The sequence below is a fragment of the Anastrepha obliqua genome, chromosome 1 (genome assembly GCF_027943255.1).
Source record: "Anastrepha obliqua isolate idAnaObli1 chromosome 1, idAnaObli1_1.0, whole genome shotgun sequence".
Lineage (NCBI taxonomy): Eukaryota > Metazoa > Arthropoda > Insecta > Diptera > Tephritidae > Anastrepha > Anastrepha obliqua.
The window spans coordinates 47,949,217-47,969,120 of record NC_072892.1 but is presented as its reverse complement, the minus strand read 5'-3'; the positions used below and the strand labels follow the sequence as shown (position 1 = coordinate 47,969,120).

The 19,904-nt window shown below is 34.2% G+C and overlaps 2 pseudogenes; both read left to right on the top strand.

Annotated features, from left to right (window-relative positions):
- Positions 1 to 6,700: 6,700 nt before the first annotated feature.
- LOC129236494 (U2 spliceosomal RNA) lies at positions 6,701 to 6,885 on the top strand (annotated as a pseudogene).
- Positions 6,886 to 7,627: 742 nt separating this feature from the next.
- On the top strand, positions 7,628 to 7,765 carry LOC129236585 (U2 spliceosomal RNA; annotated as a pseudogene).
- The last annotated feature ends 12,139 nt before the right edge of the window (positions 7,766 to 19,904 follow it).

Sequence of the window (19,904 nt, the reverse complement as noted above, 5' to 3'; positions counted from 1 at the left end):
TTTTTTTTGATTATACCCCCCACTAAGGATGCGCCTTGCAAACATCCATATTATAATATCAGCTCACGTTTATTAGCCATAGCTTTGCGCTTCTATGCTCTTCTTTGATGCTGTGTAGTTCCATGGCAAGCAAGAGCTCGGGTAGTAGCAATAACGAGATCGCAGCTTCTGAAGCGAATGCACTCGCTACTTCGTTCCTAGTTATACTCCTATGTTCTGGAACTCATATAAACCTTATGCGATTGTGCATTACCAGCAAATTCAGTTTCTCGATGCACTCATGAAATAATGAGAAAATATCTATTAAAATATCTATTTAAATATCAACTGTCAGGCCTACATAAACGTTCTTGAACGGCACAGACTGGATATAGTCATGCTGTAAATAACCATTAAACAAGTTGATAGCGAGGATGTGGCAAGGAAATGGCGCGCAAGCACTAATTGAATTTTAAATGGCTCACTAGGTTAACCAACCAACCATCTTAGTTTGGATGGACTAAGGCTTAGCGGGTCTTATGCTCAACATGGTATTTTCTTAACCCTCTCGTATCCTATTGTATTTTTGCTATGACTTGAAGTTTTTTTCACTTTATATAAATTTAGTGGTATTATTTATACTTGCGTATTTCTGAAGTATCTTCACAAAATTCCAATTCGCCGCGTCCAAGCTAATTGTGATCAAACTTGGGAAATAGCGGATAGTCTGTTTCAGAAGAAAACAACTGTTTTTTTTTTCTTGTAACTTCAGTGCTAACTCAGGATAGTGTAGTTCGAAACATTCCCGTAAACGCAACCAAACAAAAATGAGTGAGAATTACCCGAAGCTTTTTGAGGCGGTATTTTTATACACGTATTCGAAAGGGCCGAAATTATTATTATATTACGCATCGGCTGCAAAAGTGATTAAAAGATCAAACAAGTTTGTTGTGATGTGGAATCAGCGGTATAAAGTGTACAAAAAAAATGTTGATGACTTTTCCGAGCGCGTCCTGAAGCGTGTGACGACGCAGGATAAAATGATCGTCCAACTTTTTAAGCAGGACCCTTCTTTGTGACTACGCCAAGCATGCACAATTTTTGCTAAAAAGGGAGTAGATGTAAGCATCAACACTATCAAACGTCGACTGAAGGAGGCGAAAAATCCTCCGTCTCACATAATCAAAACCACTGCTCTCAGAAAAACACATTGAGAAACAACAAAACAAGAAAATGGGGTTACAGTATTGGACTGGCCTTCCCAATCCCCATGATTTAAAGCAACTCGTGCGTCAAGTTCGCAAAATCTAGTCGTTTTTGTCGACGAGCTACGCAGAAAAGCTGGTTTAAAACATGAAGTAAATGCCAGGCTATACTCGACAACGATGGAAACTACACCGGCTTACTGAGTAACTGCGAGTCGTAGTTTTGTACATACTTTCATTTAAAAAAAATGTAAATTTATATCTTTTATACTGCATGAATAATCGCGGCTCCTTTTTTCTGACACAGACTGTAGAAAACTTTCCCAAGCGGTATTTCCTTGAATGAATATCTAATTCAGCCTTTGTTCAAAACAGCTTCTTTAACGTCTTCATCTGTTTTGTTATAATTATTTGCAAAATCGTATATTTAGAAACATTTTGCTGAATTTGGAAAAAAAGTCTTTCGCTAAATCAGTTATAGTTTTTAATTAAAATTACTTTGCTAAATGTCTCACATTGGAGTTATTGTTTCGCCACATTTTCGGCAGAAATACATTTATGACTGCCGCTATCATTACCTTACATAAAAAACGAAGAAATGCTCTTAACACGTTCCCTGACCCCTGAGCCTAAATACAAAAGGGTCACAACTCAAAATGTACTTCTGCTCAAATATGAACGAGACGTTATCAATAAAACGGTCCGCGGATGACATATGGCAAAAATAATTTTTTTGTTTTTTGGTAGGACTGTTATAAGCTTACATGGCAAATTTCAGCGTGATATGTCTCATAGTTTGTTTTCTGTGCTACTGTAAACAAGTCAAGCTCGAGTGTGGAAAACTTTGAGTTGTGACCCTTTTGTATTTAGGGTGCGATATGGTTCAGTAAAGGTGCGCCTGATATGGACTGATACGTTCCTGAGCCATATGTGCGTCAGGGGGTATATGAACCACATGTGTTTCATGAAATACCCTACATCCGTTTTTTTTTTAATTATTATTATTACTAAAGCTATCCTATGACTACAAAAAAAAACAAATTATTCAAAAAACCCTGTTGGACTTGTCGGTCAATTTTGCATTTTTGTATTGGGACAGGGAACGTGTTAAGCCTATAAACACGCGAAATTCCGCCTAGCCAATATTGGGCTCGAATGGCTTAAAATGAACTACTGCGAAAAAATATGAATTGCAATACCTTTAAGTAAGAAGAACCGATCCACTATTCTCTCTACTAACGAATACTGGAAAACGTGCATGCATAAATTCTAAAGTATTCAGTTTCTTGACTTCACTTCTTTACTAAAACTTCCTAAAAGAGACGTGCACGTAACAAGACTGGTTCCTAACAGCCGTGTTTACTTGCCTCAGTTCATACGGCATGACTACTGCTGATTAGTAGGTGACTGACTTCGTGATGTAGTAAAGTAAATTAAAGGAAAATATTATTCAGCCTGTCACCGTCTCTTGGGACTCATCACGCCGGTGGGACAAAAAAAAAATCTATAACAGAAAACTGTAATATCAGACATACCAGAAAAACAAAACATTGAACCTCCACAACTGTTCGGTTGTTGTTTTTTTTTTTGTGGTATACAAAAATTGTATTAGTATCTCCTAAAATTGAATGTTCCACCAGACTTTCATTAAAAATTAAATTATTAATTTTTTCTTCGGCGCGACATGCCGTAGCAGCTGCTATTTTTGACATGCTTAACCTATGTACAACAACATTAAATGGCTGTGTGTGTGAACTTTTACAGCTTGGCTGACTGGCTGGCTACCAGTAAGTTATGCAAATATGTTGATATCTAATTATGAATAAAAACAAAAAGACAACACACCAAAGACATCGTTAAATGACTCACATGTCGTACCTGTGTGCGTAGCTACTGTCACTGTCACACGAAAGTGTACACCACATATTGGACAATTTTTATTTTATATTTCAGGCCGATAGCCGCAGATGCTAGTTGCCTTACTACTGTAATGCAATTATTTATAATTATATTTCATATCAATAAATCAATTATAAATATTATATTAATATATATATTATAATAAATAAATAAATAAATTATTTACTATTTTTTCTTTTATTTTCTACAAAAATAAAGTTCGTACTACGACAAAAACTATGCAACGCAAAGTTCCAAACTTTGTACAAAACATGTAAAAATTCGGCAGATTTTCATCAAAATTTAAAGGTTTATTCAGGTTATTTTAAAATATTTTTTTTTAGGAAAATCTGTGTACACAGTTTTATAGCTTCTTAAATTTAAGTAGTTTAAGTCTCAAGAGGTTGCGCATTCGCTTTCATTTTTGCTGAGGTGTTACGCATCTTCTCCATATAACGAAAGCAAAAATTTTTACAATTTTTTTTTAATTTAATTTTCATTTTTTTTTTGTTCTTATTTTATTAAGAAATGAATAAATAATCAAAACTTGTCAAAACATATCTTGTACACATTCTTTGGTCCCTGTCAGTATATGTTCACGAGCTCACTCGTTTGACTTAATGCCACGGAGTGCTTTCAGTGAGTTCATGGCCGGGAATTGTTTTATTTTCTGTTTTTTTCACAGCGAAATTGTACAAAATAGCTCTGCAGTATATGCAAAAATACACGTGGTGTGCAGCTTTAGTGTACATACGCACACACCTTGACTAGCTTACACGTATCGGGTGTTCTTTTAGCTGCATGAGAACAATCGAAATCTAAATCATGGTTTCACAGCTGAGAATTGCAAACTGCGTTGACATTTCTGTTTAGTAAAGTTTGGCAAGTCATCATTAACGCCAGAAAAACACGTATTTTTAAAATTTGTGCCGACTTACTAGCTCATCCTTTATTATTGACTATTTTCAACGATTCATGGAAACTGTGCTTGATTGAACCAGCCTATAAATCTGGTGATCGCAACGACGTCTGTAACTATAGGCCTATTGTGAAGCACAGCAATATTGCTAAGATATTCGATTCACGAAGCGAATACAAGGGAAGTTATTTGTACGAGTATTATATACAAATGCTCTGGCCAATACTGTATCTTAAAAGGAAAAAAATGTCTGATTGGATTCAACAGATCATCAACTGAGGACGATCACAGGTGTTATAACGGACCATTGCACTATTGGCACCCTAGCCAGTAGAATGGGTGTACCTCACAATGACCTCTGCAGGAGCTGTGGAGATGAAGAAGAAATTGAATCGGTACAATCCCTCCTCTGTGAATGAAGATCATTTATTTGAAGACCTGTGAAATTTGTAAAATGTCTCATTTTAGAGACTAGTTACCTTCTTAAAAGGATCTAAGTGGTTCAGCAAACCAGTAAGGGGATGGATATTAAATGCAGAATGTCAAAGCTGCATCATAAGTCTGAGATTGGAAGTGAAAGATCTTGGTTTTATTTTTTATACTAAACTTTCATTCACCCAAAAATATTAATTATGTGATATCTAAAGCATTTGCAATGGTTGGTTTCATCACAATAAATTATTTATATTTACATATTCTAGAAGTATCTCCACAAAATTTCAATTCACCACGTCCATCTGTTTAGGCACTGCAGACAGCTAATTGTGATTAAACATAGGGAAAACTGGTACAAAACTTTCCCAACTATTTTTTCCTTGAATGAATATTTAAACATGGCTGGAAAAATTACTCTGCCCCTTATATAAGTTGACATAAATGACTCGGTTTAGAGTCATTACATGATAAGCGGATACATTTCTCAATAATCTTTGTCTATAAAACTATTAATGGTATTATAGATTGCCAGGGGTTATGAAGCGGATTTCACAGCCATACTTCACTTTACAGTCTAAGGAAGAATCATTTATGTAACCTTTCTACTTTAGGTGGTGTACTAACAAAGCATTGCCTAGTTGCAGCGCATGCTTATAAGCTAAATTTAAGCCTAAACGATGCTTGCAAGAAATGTAATGACCCGGGTACATAAAAACTCTGGAGCATCGCCTATGCTGCTGTCCGGCTCTAGACTGTGCTAAACTATACTACGCTATCTCGGTGCTCTAAGTTTTGAATACATTCTAGATGTATCCCTGAATTGGAACTTAAATGACTCCAAATTGGTCCCTTCATGGCTTAACCCCGCCAGTATAACCTAACCTAGCCCAACATTTTTACTAATTCGACTAATTTATGCATTTAATGAACCTCTTTTAGGATCAACTTCAATGAAAATATTGTAAAACTTAAGGCTGATCTCTTTGTCATATTTAAATAAGTGAATTAGTTGACTGAAGTAAATAAATAAACTGCCGAAATCCACTTAAAAAAAATAAATCTGTACGCGAAGTTCTTAGAGCACTGGCGGTATCATCGATACTTATTTCTTTCGAAATGAGGAAGGATCTTCCGGTACGATGGATGGCGAGCGCTATCGACTCAAGCTGACTAAATATTTGTCTAAAAAATGTATCACCTTAACATCGTCGATAACGAAGACGATTCCAACAAGATGACGCAACTTGAAATACAGCGCGCTTAACAATCGGTTTAATGTAATATGCAAGCCACCATTGACACCATACGCGATACAGGCAGACTGATTTATTTATGAAACGTTTATTTATTTCTATAATATTAAGCAGAGTATTCCAATACTAATTTGTTTTATTCAAACTCACTACAAATTGCTTGTTAGTTTTAAATATTTTGCAAGTAGTCGTAATGAAAAATAAAATGAAGTGAAATAAAAAAACAAACATATAAAAAAAATATAGCTTGTAGCCGCTGCAGACATATCGCACCCTAAATACAAAAGGGTCACAACTCAAAATTTTCCACACTCGAGCTTGACTTGTTTACAGTAGCACAGAAAACAAACTATGTGGCATATCACGCTGAAACTTGCCATGCAAGCTTATAACAGTCCTACCAAAAAACAAAAAATTTATTTTTGCCATATGTCATCCGCGGACCGTTTTATTGATAACGTCTCGTTCATATTTCAGCAGAAGGGACATTTTGAGTTGTGACCCTTTTTTATTTAGGGTGCGATATGATATGATATGATATCATATTCAAAAAATAAATGACATACAATTATTTACCAGATTGTAATAAAAAAAAAGTATACTACAAATATTTATGTGTTTTATTATCACTTTGCACTCTCCAGCTCTTAAACAAGCACCCCACATAATGGCGAGCACAACTGGGTGCATGATGATTTTTGAAGTGAAAACTTCTTTAGAATCATTGGGAGTGATTTGAGGAAAAGTGAAACGAAAAAGCGACCCTCTTGGCTACGAAGCGTTATATTATATGTTGATATAAACGTAGCGACGAACTAAATAAAAATAACTTTTATTTTTTCTTGTGATTCGAACCAAGGATTTTGGATCGGAAGCTCACATTGCTAGTCGCTCGGCTACCGCGCCATGCTGTCATCGCTGGCCTAAAAGTTATTTAGTTACGAAGCGTTATATTATATGTTGATATAAATAATTTTTGTGAGCGTGTAATTCTCAAAAGGTTTATTAGAAAATCTATTGAAGTAGGTAGTGTGGTGTCTGTTCGTATCAGCTTAACATCTGATAGATCCTCCATCGGAGGACAACAAATGTTAAACTGATTTTTGGAAATGGGCGGAGTGTTTTAGGGCTTGCTCCACCTCTGCCACGGGTTGACCCGGTATTGCAGTACCGCCGGGATTTCGGCCTTGAATAAATACAAAAAGAAACATACTAATACATTTAGGTTTGGCGGGAAGAGCCATAAATTTTTATATGAATACATGTAGACGAAAATGGAATTTGTTTTTTGTTTTTTTGAAATTTGCATTGTAGGACATTTCTGATTATTTATTGAAAACAGTTTTTTTTTATTAAAATTGATTATAGAAGAAAATTGAATTTTTTCCAAGGTGAATTCATACACTAAGCTAAGTAAAACGTTTCGTAATTCAATTTTGTGTTGACAACCAAATGTACACGGCGGAAGAAAAAAATAACAAATCAGCTGTGTTATTGCTACCACCTTCAAAAGATTCGCCTTGATTTTTCATAAAAAAATTATACATATCATCACTTGTGACAACTGTACCCAGTCGGTCGACAGTGTGTGAATCATCTTTAAATTCTGCAAGAATACCCCAACCTGCGCAGCGCACAGTAAAATCGACACAAAGCTGAGCGCAGAGCACAATCGTACAAACACACTAACGTACATACATACATATATACGCTCGAATACATTTTCTTACTGTGCTCAGCCAAGGCTGGTAGTCATGCACTGTGGCGATATGAACGCACAAATGCACATACACAGGCACGAACATGAAATCAAACAGCTCGCCGTGTTTAAGTGAATCGGTATAAATATTTCGTACTTTAATTTTTGTGAGCGTGTAATTCTCAAAAGGTTTATTAGAAAATGTAATGACAAGGTAGTTTGTTGGTTGTGTATAGTTATCGCTTCTCGGCCTTATGGCTAAGATCAAAGTGTTAAACTAATTTTTGGAAATGGGCGGAGTGTTTTAGGGGCTTTATCCACCTCTGCCACGGGTTGGCCCGGTATTGCAGTACCGCCGGGATTTAGGCCTTGAATAAATACAAGAAGAAATATACAAATACATTTAGCTTTGGTGGGAAGAGACATAAATTTTTATATGAATACAAGTAGACGAAAATGGAAGAAATTTGTAAGTCTGTTTCTTCGGTCCGTTTGGGTATTTTTTTTTGATAACATCGAAACCAAAGCATTTGTATCATATTTTATCTATCATAAGCCACTCGTATCATTTGTTGAAATTGAAAACATTGAGGATGAATAATAATAAAATGAAGAAAATAAAATATGAACTTTATAGCAATATTATAATGAACCTATAATTATCCCGCTCCTAATGCTGCTTTCGTCTCATTCTCTCTCAGTTTGTTTTAGGGAAGGTTTCACTTCTATCGCGTCTAACCGTTAGACACGTATTTTTTTTTTTTTTAATTGAGAACGCTTTGCGAGTTCGAAATTTGTTCTTATTTGTGTTTTTAAATGTTTACACTTAAATAATAGAAATCAAACTTCAAAGAGAGAAGGTCTCCGCTGCGTCGAAAGATGGTGGGGAAGGATTTGGCTCCACTTGGTGTGTCCAACTAGTGTCGGCTAGCACGTGGAACCCGCTTTTTTAAACCCAATAAAATCGCTTAAGTGCTTATCGCACCAATCACGAAGCAGACTTTTTTTTTTAAATTAAGTAAGAATTTTAAGCGGCTCAAAAATCGACTCCTCCATATAAAAATGAATTTCTTCTGAGAAAAACTGCGCAAAAAAAAGTTAAAAATAATCAACTACAATTTTTACAAATAACACTTTTTGTATTAACAAAAATCGAAGGAACCACCACCAAAAAAAGCTGTTTGTTTCATTCATTGGTTAATAGCTCACTGTATTCTCGAAATATTTCTAAAAATTCCGACTTAAAATCTCAAAAATTAAACTATGTTTTGTATTAACATTTTAAATTCGCAAGCTCTTAAAAAACACCCGATACATTCAAACGCATATGTGAAGAAATATATGAAGAATAAAGCTGACTTGTCAACCTTTTCGCTTTTCTGTTGCTTTTGCGTTTTTTAAAATGAGGAATGCTCACGCATGCATCGCCATATTACTCTTATTTACCATTTAACCCATACGCTCACATACTCTCACACCTTAACACTTGCAAAAAGCGTTAATGTGAGTGCACAATTTTAACCTAGTTTTCATGACTTTCTGCCGCATTTGCTTGTCATTGTTGCGCTTTAATTTTTTCATAATTTAAGGTGTGCTAAATAATACATGTGTATATGTGCATGTGTGTGTTGAAAATTAACTAAATCTATGTAAATATATTTTGCGTACAGTGGGGCTCACAGTCAAAATCAGTCATCACAATCACTTATTAAAATATTATTCGAAATATTGTGCTGCTAATATTTTTTAATTTGATATATTTATGTATTTTGGGGAGAAAAAACATTATATTGTCTATACGTAATAAAAGTAAGCACGTAAAATATGTACACAAACATGCAGTCAAAGTCTAAATGCTGCAAAGCTGTGCCAAATTTAGAATCTGTAGCAAGGAATATTAGTGCCTTGGAATAAAATAATCAGTGCCCCTTGCCTTACGATTAAATCTCGAAGAATAGTACGCGTGCACACAACTAAATTTGGCGCAATGCTATGGGAATTATTACAAAATAAAAGTTAAATATTTTTTCTTTTCATTTAGAAAAAAAGTAAAGCATTTTTCATTTGCAATACTAAAGGTATAAAAAGTAATGATAATCGTAAAAAAAAAATTAAAAAAGAAAAATAATTAAAATTACTATGGAATTAAGATGATGCAAACAAATATTAAAACAATAAGCAAACTCGAGTTTAGTATAGAAAATCTTAATGAGTGAGGCCCATTATTTCCACTCAAGAGGTTAACATTAAAAGATCGTAGCCACGTCACTATTTGAACACATGATTGCACGTTATAAGCACGAAAACCACGTGCAAAATAAAGCTAAATGTAATGGGATTTTCATCGGCAGTTATTCTCGATGGATCTTGCAAAGAATTTGCGAAAATCCACATGACAGCACCCCAGTAATTGCAAATGATGTTGAAAAATAAGTTACGAAAAAATGAATATCTGAAACTGTCCGAAGAGAAGCTGATTTCTATAGACTTTATCAGTACCAGTGCCTTTTATCAGTACCAAAAACCACACTGACAGAAGGCAAGAGATCTTATATGCAACCAAGGTTGAGGAATTCTGGTACGCCATAATTTTTCCTGACGAATAAATGTTTAACCTTTTCAAATCAGACAGCAAACATTTTGTTTGGAGAAAATCAAATGCACCGAAAAATCTACACCGAACAGTCAAACACAGGACTGGGTATGTATGTCATCTGCAGGAAACGAAAATTTATTTTTTTTAAATTTAGCGCAATATGGAAAGGCATAAATATTTGGATACCTGAAAGGAAAATTTCGTACAAAGTGACACGAAATTAAACATTCAAGATAATTCTCGATTCTATCAGGATGCTGCCCCGAAGCATCAGTCGGCGATTGTGTAGAACTGACAACGATATAAATGTCCCAATGAGATTCCTATTATGAATTCCATCTCCGAAATGGGAATCTGGAAAGGCTGCAAAATATGCTTCCACAGTTGTTATGACTTCAGGATTTCAAGCTTTCAACGCATGCATTTTTTAACTCTGGAAACAGATGGAAGTCGCTAGCGGCCAAATTTGGTGGATGTTCCAACAATTCGAACTTTAATTCATGGATTTTAGCCATTGTCAAAACACTCTTGTGACTCGGTGCATTGTCCTGATGAAAAATACCTGTTTTCCTTTTGCAAACTGCGTCTTTTTTCACGATTTTTTTTTGTTTTATTTGGTCTAATAAGTTACAATAACATTCAGAATGTATTCTTTTATCAGCTTACAAGTAGTCCATTAACAAAATTCGTCTCGCATCCCAAAAAACTGATGCTAACAGCTTTTCGGCCGATTTCCAAAAACGAGCTCGTTTCGGAGGCAAAACTCTAGGTTCCCATCACTTCTTAGCCTCTTGTTTTGATTTGGGATCATGGTGGTAGACCTAAATTTCATCCGTAGTGATGAATCGACACACAAAATCCACTTTAACCTTTCAAAAATGCTATAAGTGTTGCTGAGAAAGTCGCATTCGAACAGTGTTTTTGTTCCATTGGTAGCCAGTGCGGCACTCATTGTGTACACAGCTTTCTGAAACTCAATACTTTAGTCAAAATTTTGCTTACACTACCCAATGAGATGCCTAGAGTTACATAAATGTACCCACACTAACAACCCTGTATATATTTATGTTACTATCCTATATTTCTCAATATTAATATTGCTCATTTTATTTTATTCTAATATAACCGTTATCCGCTCTTCATACTCTTACACTAATTACCAACTAAGCATAAATTCAATCACTGTTTTATTCTTGAACTGTGCGGATCGGTTATATCGAACAATGTTATAAATATACAAATTTAACCAAAGTTTTCTTAAATTAACAAGTGTTTTTCTTAAATTGGCGAAGAGACGTAAGTACTCGTGTGTGTGTGTGGGAGTTATGCGATATACATGAAAGTGGCGCAGTCTATGGTCGAACCTGAGTAATAAACAATTCTAAAAAGATGCTATAAATGCACACATTGATGTGTAGCTAAAGTAATAAAAACAATTGAACATAACAATTAGTTCAAAAACTGTTGCAAATATACGAAATAATAACTTTTCTTGAAAAAATATGTGAAAAAAAAACAACGGGAAAATTTTTTCTATATACAGTTACAAATTGCATTTGCTCCGCACACAAGAAATTTTAAGAGACCATTCAAAAAAAAAAGCGAAACGCATTGAGTGACATTTAAATAATTATCTTCTCTCAATTACTTGCATTGAGTACTTTTATACTCTCAATAATGCATTGAATCGTTCAACACAACTCGCTAACGACATTAACTAAGCGACAAAGTGGAACTTGGCTACGCATACACGCATACGCAAATAAAAAAAAAAAAAAAAAAAAAACAAAAAGAAAGTTGAAGAGTGAGTATTAATCTCTCATTGCTCTATTGAAAAAAAAAAAAAAAAAACAAGAAGCAATTGAGCATACGTACAATTACCGATGCCCTCCCACGAAGAGCAATAAGAAAAAAATAAAATAAAATACATACGTTATACGAGAGAAGAGACAGTTTACTTGTATACTAAAATACATACGTTTAATATACATACTACAAATAATAGTAAAAACAAAAATAGGTACAATACAAATATACAAAAAAACAAACATTTAAAGCATAATTTATTGTACAAAACTGTGGTAGCAAACTAGAAAATTCAACATGGCTGGAACCACAGTATTCGATATATTGGCTGATGTTGAAGAATTTGGAGGAAAACCAGAGGAGCTTTTCTTATTCACCAAGAACATCGACGAGCTGCGCGAAATATGCAGTACATCTATGCCCGAATTCGTTAGGTTATTTGATTTGAGAGTAAGGTCTAAAGTTAAAGATAAGGCAAACATTGCTCTTATTAATCACGGTAATCCTGTAGATTGGCCGAATATTAAAAACCTATTGCAAACTAATTTCAATGTAAATGAAAGTCTCGAAGCAATTGTTAACAAAATTAAAATTGCTGAAATAAGGTCAAGTATTAGTGACTTTTTTGACTATGTTACAGAGCTTTTAACAAAACTAAATTTAAAGTCGCAAATTGAAGAAAATAATTGGTATAGATGCGAAACAAATGAAAAAATGGTTTTAAAAATATTTATTAGTAAGTTACCAAGTGATGCTAAGTTGGTGCTTCAAGCTAGAAATCCCAATAATTTACAGAAGGCTAAAGAGATGTTAATTGAAACCGAATATTTTTATAAAAATTTAAATCCGCGAAATAGACGAAATCCTGGTACTTTTCAACCTCCTTTAGCTTACAATAATTTACAAAATAATAGATATTTTAATAACCCCAGAAGCTCTCAAGTAGCAAGCACCACCAGTAGGAATCGCGTTCCATCTAATATGACGAGGCAGTCTAATAATTCAAAAAACACCGCCTCAATGGATATAGATGCTATTGAAACTGAACAGTCGAATTTTCAGTTATCAGCCACAGATATCTTCCCCATATAGTGGTCAGAACTGGGTCAATACCACTTAAACTTTTAATAGACTCCGGGGCAGGTACATCATTAATAAAAAAAAATTTATTTCATTCTTCTTTCAGCTCAAAAATAGAGAACCCAATAACAATACGAACAATTAATTCGAAATCAGTTCTGGATAGTAAAGTTACCATACCGTTATTTAAAGAGTTTAATAATCATAATGTTAAAATTGAAATGCTAGAAGCAGATTTAAATACTGACTTTGACGGAATTATTGGCTGTAATGTTTTAGGCCCTTTAAAAGCCAAAATAGATTTCGATAGGCAAGAATTAATTACAAATAATGCTACCGTGAAGTTAAATTTTTCCAACCGTAGTAATGAAGTAAAACCTCTTTCCAATGACGAAGTTATCAGTTTCAGTTCTAGTATTATAGATATTAAATTCATTAAGCCAGACCTACAAAATATACGAGATAAATTAATAACAGATGACTTAAATAAAGAAGAAATAGAAAAACTTTCAACTTTATTAAAAAAATTTAGCTCGGTATTTTATCACGAAGGTGAAAAATTAACCGTTATTAGCAAATATCAACATAAAATCCCGACTTTTAATAGCACGCCGGTTTATTCAAAAATTTATAGAATAGCGGAAATTCATAAAAATGAAGTAGATACCCAGATAAATGAGATGTTGGATTCTGGAATTATTATTAAATCTTCCAGTCCTTATAATGCTCCTATTTGGGTTGTACCCAAAAAGTTAGATAACTCCAAAATCGAAAAGTGGCGCTTGGTTATTGATTATCGAAATCTCAATGCCGTAACAATCGAGGATAAATTTCCTATGCCAAATATGGAGGACATGTTTTCAAAATTAGGAAACTCGCAATATTTTACAACGTTGGATTTGGCCAAAGGTTTCCACCAAATTCCAATTGCTTTTGAAGACAGGCATAAAACTGCCTTTTCTACCTCAACGGGTCACTTTGAGTTTACAAGAATGCCTTTCGGCTTAAAAAACGCCCCTGCATCATTTCAACGTATGATGAACGAAATTTTGCATGATTATATTAATACGATTTGCGTAGTATATCTAGATGACATACTAATATTTTCGGCGTCACTAGAGGAACATGTCGACTCATTAACCAAAATATTCACTAGATTGTTTGAGTTCAATATGAAAGTTCAGATAGATAAATGCAATTTTTTCAAAAGACAATCTGAATATTTGGGTCATATTATCTCCATTGACGGCATTAAACCAAATCCTAATAAAATCGATGCCATACAGAAAATACCTGTGCCAACAACAATAAAGCAAATTCGTTCATTTCTAGGGCTCACTGGATTTTATAGGAAATTTATAAAAGACTACAGTAGAGTTGCACTTCCACTTACTTCCTGTTTAAAGAAAAAATCTAAAATCAATAATAATGACCCGAACTTTTTGGAATCTTTTTATAAGCTGAAAAAGCTCATCAGTTCAAGTCCTGTTTTGGCTTATCCTGACTTTAAAAAGATGTTCACCTTAACAACTGACGCAAGTAATGCAGCTTTGGGTGCTGTTTTATCCCAAAACGGTCGTCCAATAGCTTATGCTTCGCGTACTTTAAATAATCATGAATGCAATTACAGCACGATTGAAAAGGAACTTTTAAGCATCGTATGGTCAACAAAATATTTTCGCCCGTATCTATTTGGCAGGAAATTTGAAATCCAAACCGATCACCGTCCGCTTATTTGGCTAAGTTCTCTGAAAGAACCAAACATGAAGATGCAGCGATGGAAGATTAGTTTGAATGAATACGATTTCGACATACAGTATATCAAAGGAAAATCTAATTGTGTTGCAGACTATTTGAGCAGGATCGAAGTAAACGCTTGTGATAATGATGATGATGTACGAAGTGATTTAGCAACTATCCATAGTGGACAGGAAAATCTCGATGACCACGTTTATATTACAGAATCACCGGTAAATATCTACAAACATCAAATTATAATAGAAAATGGAAATTCTAATACCTATTTAAAAAAGATTATTTTTCGAAGAAAAATTAGGCATATAATTAAACTCAAAAATTACGAAGAGTGCTACGTGTTAAAAGTTTTAAGGGATATATTTCCGATAAAAGGAACTGTTGGGGTATTTTGCGACAATTTTGAGATATTTAAATCCCTCCAAGAGACTTTGGTTAAGTACTTCTCAAATATTGCAGGAATGCGTATTTTAAAATGTTGCAAATATTTAACGGATATTTTCGAGAAAGACCGTCTTCTTGAAGCAATTGAAAAATACCATTTAGAAAAAAATCATAGAGGAATCGGTGAAACCTATGAAGAAATGAAAAATACAATATACTACCCAAATTTAAAATTAGAAATACATAAATTTATTAACAATTGTATAATTTGCAATATGTGCAAATTCGATAGAAATCCAACCAAGTTGAAGTTGTGTCTTACAGAAACTCCATCAAAATCTAATGAAGTAGTTCATATAGATATATGGTATTTAAATAAAGTAAAAATGTTTTTAACGTGCATTGACAAGCTTACAAAACACGTGTCCATTCACTCGCTTCCTGATCGAAATTCAATTACGATTGTAGATTCTCTTAATGAAAGATTTGCTCTATTAGGTAAGCCGGTAAAAATTGTTGCAGACAACGAATTTAACACAGCTTTTATTAAAAATTTTCTTAGCTCTGAAAACGTAGAATTTCACTTTACATCACCTAATACTCATACAGGAAATTCAGATATTGAAAGGTTTCATCTTACCCTAAATGAGCACATACGTATTTTCAGACTAAGCAAAATGTACGCGGATGTAGATGACAAAACCCTAGTGTTTAAAGCTGTGCAAATATACAATAACACTATCCATTCGGCTACTAAACAGAAACCTTGCGATCTTTTACATAATCACGTAGACAAATCTGCTTGGAAAGATTTACAAGATATTGTACATAATAAAAAAGAAAAATATATTAATAAAATTAATAAAAATAGAGCCAGCTCACAAGAATTTGGAGATCGTGAGCTCGTAAAAAATTTGGGATTTCAAAGTTTGAAACAAAAACCAAAGTACATAATCAAAACCGTAAAGGAAAAAGGAGTCACTAATTTTCTTGACGAAAAAGGCCTAAAACGAGACAGGCAAATTGTTAAAAGAAAGTATAAGCACCAAAAAGAAATTGAAGATGTAAATTTTGATAGAAAAATTACTGGAAGGAATAGAACAAAACGAAATTAAATCATGAAATGTATAAAGAAGTATATTTAATATAATTAGAAGACCAAACTTTCAATTATGTATGTAAGTTGTATCAAGCGTACTACGTGCAATTTTTTTTCTCTCATACAAAATATGTATAAGAACTTATTAGAAATACGTATTCATAGAATATTAGAAATCACTTACTAAGTATTCGAAAAAAAAAACGGAAACTAAACATTTCAGGAGTAATGTTAATCTAAGATGGGGGAGTTACATAAATGTACCCACACTAACAACCCTGTATATATTTATGTTACTATCCTATATTTCTCAATATTAATATTGCTCATTTTATTTTATTCTAATATAACCGTTATCCGCTCTTCATACTCTTACACTAATTACCAACTAAGCATAAATTCAATCACTGTTTTATTCTTGAACTGTGCGGATCGGTTATATCGAACAATGTTATAAATATACAAATTTAACCAAAGTTTTCTTAAATTAACAAGTGTTTTTCTTAAATTGGCGAAGAGACGTAAGTACTCGTGTGTGTGTGTGGGAGTTATGCGATATACATGAAAGTCTAGGGCTTCCATTAAATCTATTTCAGCCACTCGGCGATTTTCTAATGCGATGTTCTGTAATTTTTATACGATTTTTGGTATTGTTGCTGTTCTTGGAAGCCCTTACATGGATCGTCTTCCAGGCTTGGACGATCACTTTTAAACTATTTATACTGTACTAATTGATGGCACAAAGTCCTTATGCACTTTCAATATTCGTTCATAAATTTCCTTTGCTTTTAAACTTTCATAAAATAAAAATTCAGACACTGCATGATACTTGATTTTGTCCATAGTAGAAAATACTGTAAATCGCTTACAAACAAAAAATTGATTGGCTGATTGAACTGGAACTTCACATACGTTGTACCAGCATAGCCAGTAGCCACGCTCTCTCTTATCGAGCCGCAAAATAAATTGAATAATCTAGTTTAAAATTTGTCAGTAATGTGGTTTTATTTTTCATTAATCTCATTATGAGGTTATAAAATTTAGCTGTATCATTTTAGCAGTTAGCCACTGTAATTATATTACCTGCTGCGGCAAGTAAATTCTTGCTTCTCACAATTTTCATATTTTCCACATTTTCAATTTTTTTATTTTTATTTAAGTAAAATATTTTCCGCATTTTTTGCCTATTATTTGTTCCCTCGTCCATCACTCCGACTATTAAACCACCACTCCATTCACGCCTTCATTTTCAGCATCACATTTCTACCACTAAATATTTCGCACACATTTGTATTTCAATGAGTAAGCGTAGAAAATTTCATTTTGAAAATATGTACCTTAAAATACACAAAAATAAGCAAACGCAAGCATTCCACACGCATATGACTGCTATACTCCCTTCATCATCAGCACTTTTGGCTTTCGAGCAAAGTCTATTTCTAGGCGCAACACTTCAACGCTTGCATTCACCGCCTCTACATATACTCGTATTCACTTACATACAATTGGATATGAAAATATGTGGCTATGTGTGTGTATGTGTGCATCTATTTGTTTCAGCTTATTGTGCGTCCTCTGGGTCAACGCCAGCCTAGACGCCCAACTGTGCCATCGTGCGCTGACCTTCACCTGCATTGCCTGCATTAAAATACTAAATATGTATAGTATAAGTAGTATGGGTCAAATACTAGAAACGCACACATACATAGGTACGTGTACGAGTGTATGTATTTTTTTATAAATCTTACTTACATATATGTATATATATTTATGTACGCTCTTGCGTGCCTGTGGTGCTCGAAATAAAAGCCATTAAAATATATCTATCTACCATACGTGCGTGTGGGTATGTATGTACATATACACAAATGTATGCACGCGTGTATATTTGCTTATTTATAAGCGAAGCACTCAAAAATGTATAAGTAAACAAACATTCACATGGCATACGGCAGATAGTGTGATTGTGTGGTGTTTCTACTAAAAAACAAAAACAAATTGCACAAAAGCTAACTGCAAGTACTAACACTTTGCACTTCAATGTTAATTTACACTTTAGCATTTTTTAGTCAAAAAGTATGATATTTTATTCGCCATACTTTATGCACACATGCTAGTGTTGTTAAAAATAGAGGGGCATAAACGGGATTTCGGGATCTCTTACGGTATGAAAACCGGGCTTTAAAAAACAAAATTTTAGAAAATGTTCAAGTAGGCTATGAATCTCTATAGCTTTGCATAAAATTCTCCAATTTTCAAAGCTGTTTTGGTATTTGAAAGTTAATATCTTCTGCAATTTTTTAATTGGCACGTACTAATGTGCTAGGTGTTTGGCCGAGCTTCTCTTTCTATTTGTGGCGTGCCTCTTAATGTTGTTACACAAATGGAGGAACCTACTGTTTCAAGCCGACTCCGAACGGCAAATGGTTTTTTATGAGGAGCTTTTTCATGGCAGAAATACATTCGGAGATTTGCCTTTGCCTATTGAGGAGCGACCGCTATTTGAAAAAATGTTTCTATCATTTTGTTGCTTTATGCACGGAGATTCGATGCAAGACTTACATACAGTGAATCACAGTCAAAGTGATTTTATAATTATCTTCTGCTCAAATATGAACGAGACGGTATCAATAAAACGGTCCGCGGATGACATATGGCAAAAAAAATTTTTTTGTTTTTTGGTAGGACTGTTATAAGCTTACATGGCAAATTTCAGCGTCATATGTCACATAGTTTGTTTTCTGTGCTACTGTAAACAAGTCAAGCTCGAGTGTGTTCTTCGAATTCTCTTTTATGACTTCAATTGTCTCAAAATGTTTTCCACGGAGCGGCAACTTGAGCTTGGGAAACAGGAAAAAGTCACATGGAGCCATATCATGCGAATACGGTGCTTGCGGAATGATATTAACATTATTTTTGTTCAAATAATCGCGAACAAGACGTGATGTGTGAGCTGGTGCATTATCGTGATGCAAAAACCATGACTTGTTGTCCCACAATTCCTTCCTTTTAAGACGAATGTTCTCACGCAAACGCTTTAAAACGTTTAAATAATATTCAGCGTTAACCGATCGGCCTTGCGGAAGGAACTCCGAGTGCACCACACCTTCGTAATCGAAAAAACAGTCAGCATAACCTTAATTTTTGAGCGACTTTGGCGTGGGTTTTTGGGTTGATGTACGGCCCTCTTTGAACGATTTGTACCACTGGAAAACACGTGCACGTCCTACCATCCAACAAAAAAATTATTTTTGCCATATGTCATCCGCGGACCGTTTTATTACACCTCGTTCATATTTGAGCAGAAGATACTTCCACACATCCTTTTTGTTTTGTCAACTTTATAACGTGAGTATGCTCACGTAATCAACTTAAAACAACTAAAATGCAAGCAAAAAGTAAAATCCCAAAGAAAAATTGCAGAATATGTAATTAAAAGTCGAGGACCTGTCCAGCACATCATACATCGCTTTACTAGGGGAGAAACAGTAGCAAACAAGCAGAAGAAGAGCAAAAAAAAAACATTTTGCAGAGAGGCGTGTATTGTCCGGAATATCGATGGTTTTCGAGAAAAACGACACAACTCAAAATTAACTCAAATTCGGAGTTTTGCCGTTAAAAGCAAAAATCAACTACAGAATTTATATATTTTTATCTGGAAAAGCGTCATAAGCGAATCTTGAAGCAATTCTGAGAGATGGCGTTAATGTCGTTTTATCAGGTGATCGAATTGGCGCGTCAATTATCTAGAAAACTGACCCACTTTTCTCGAAAACCATCCATATAAAGAAAAAT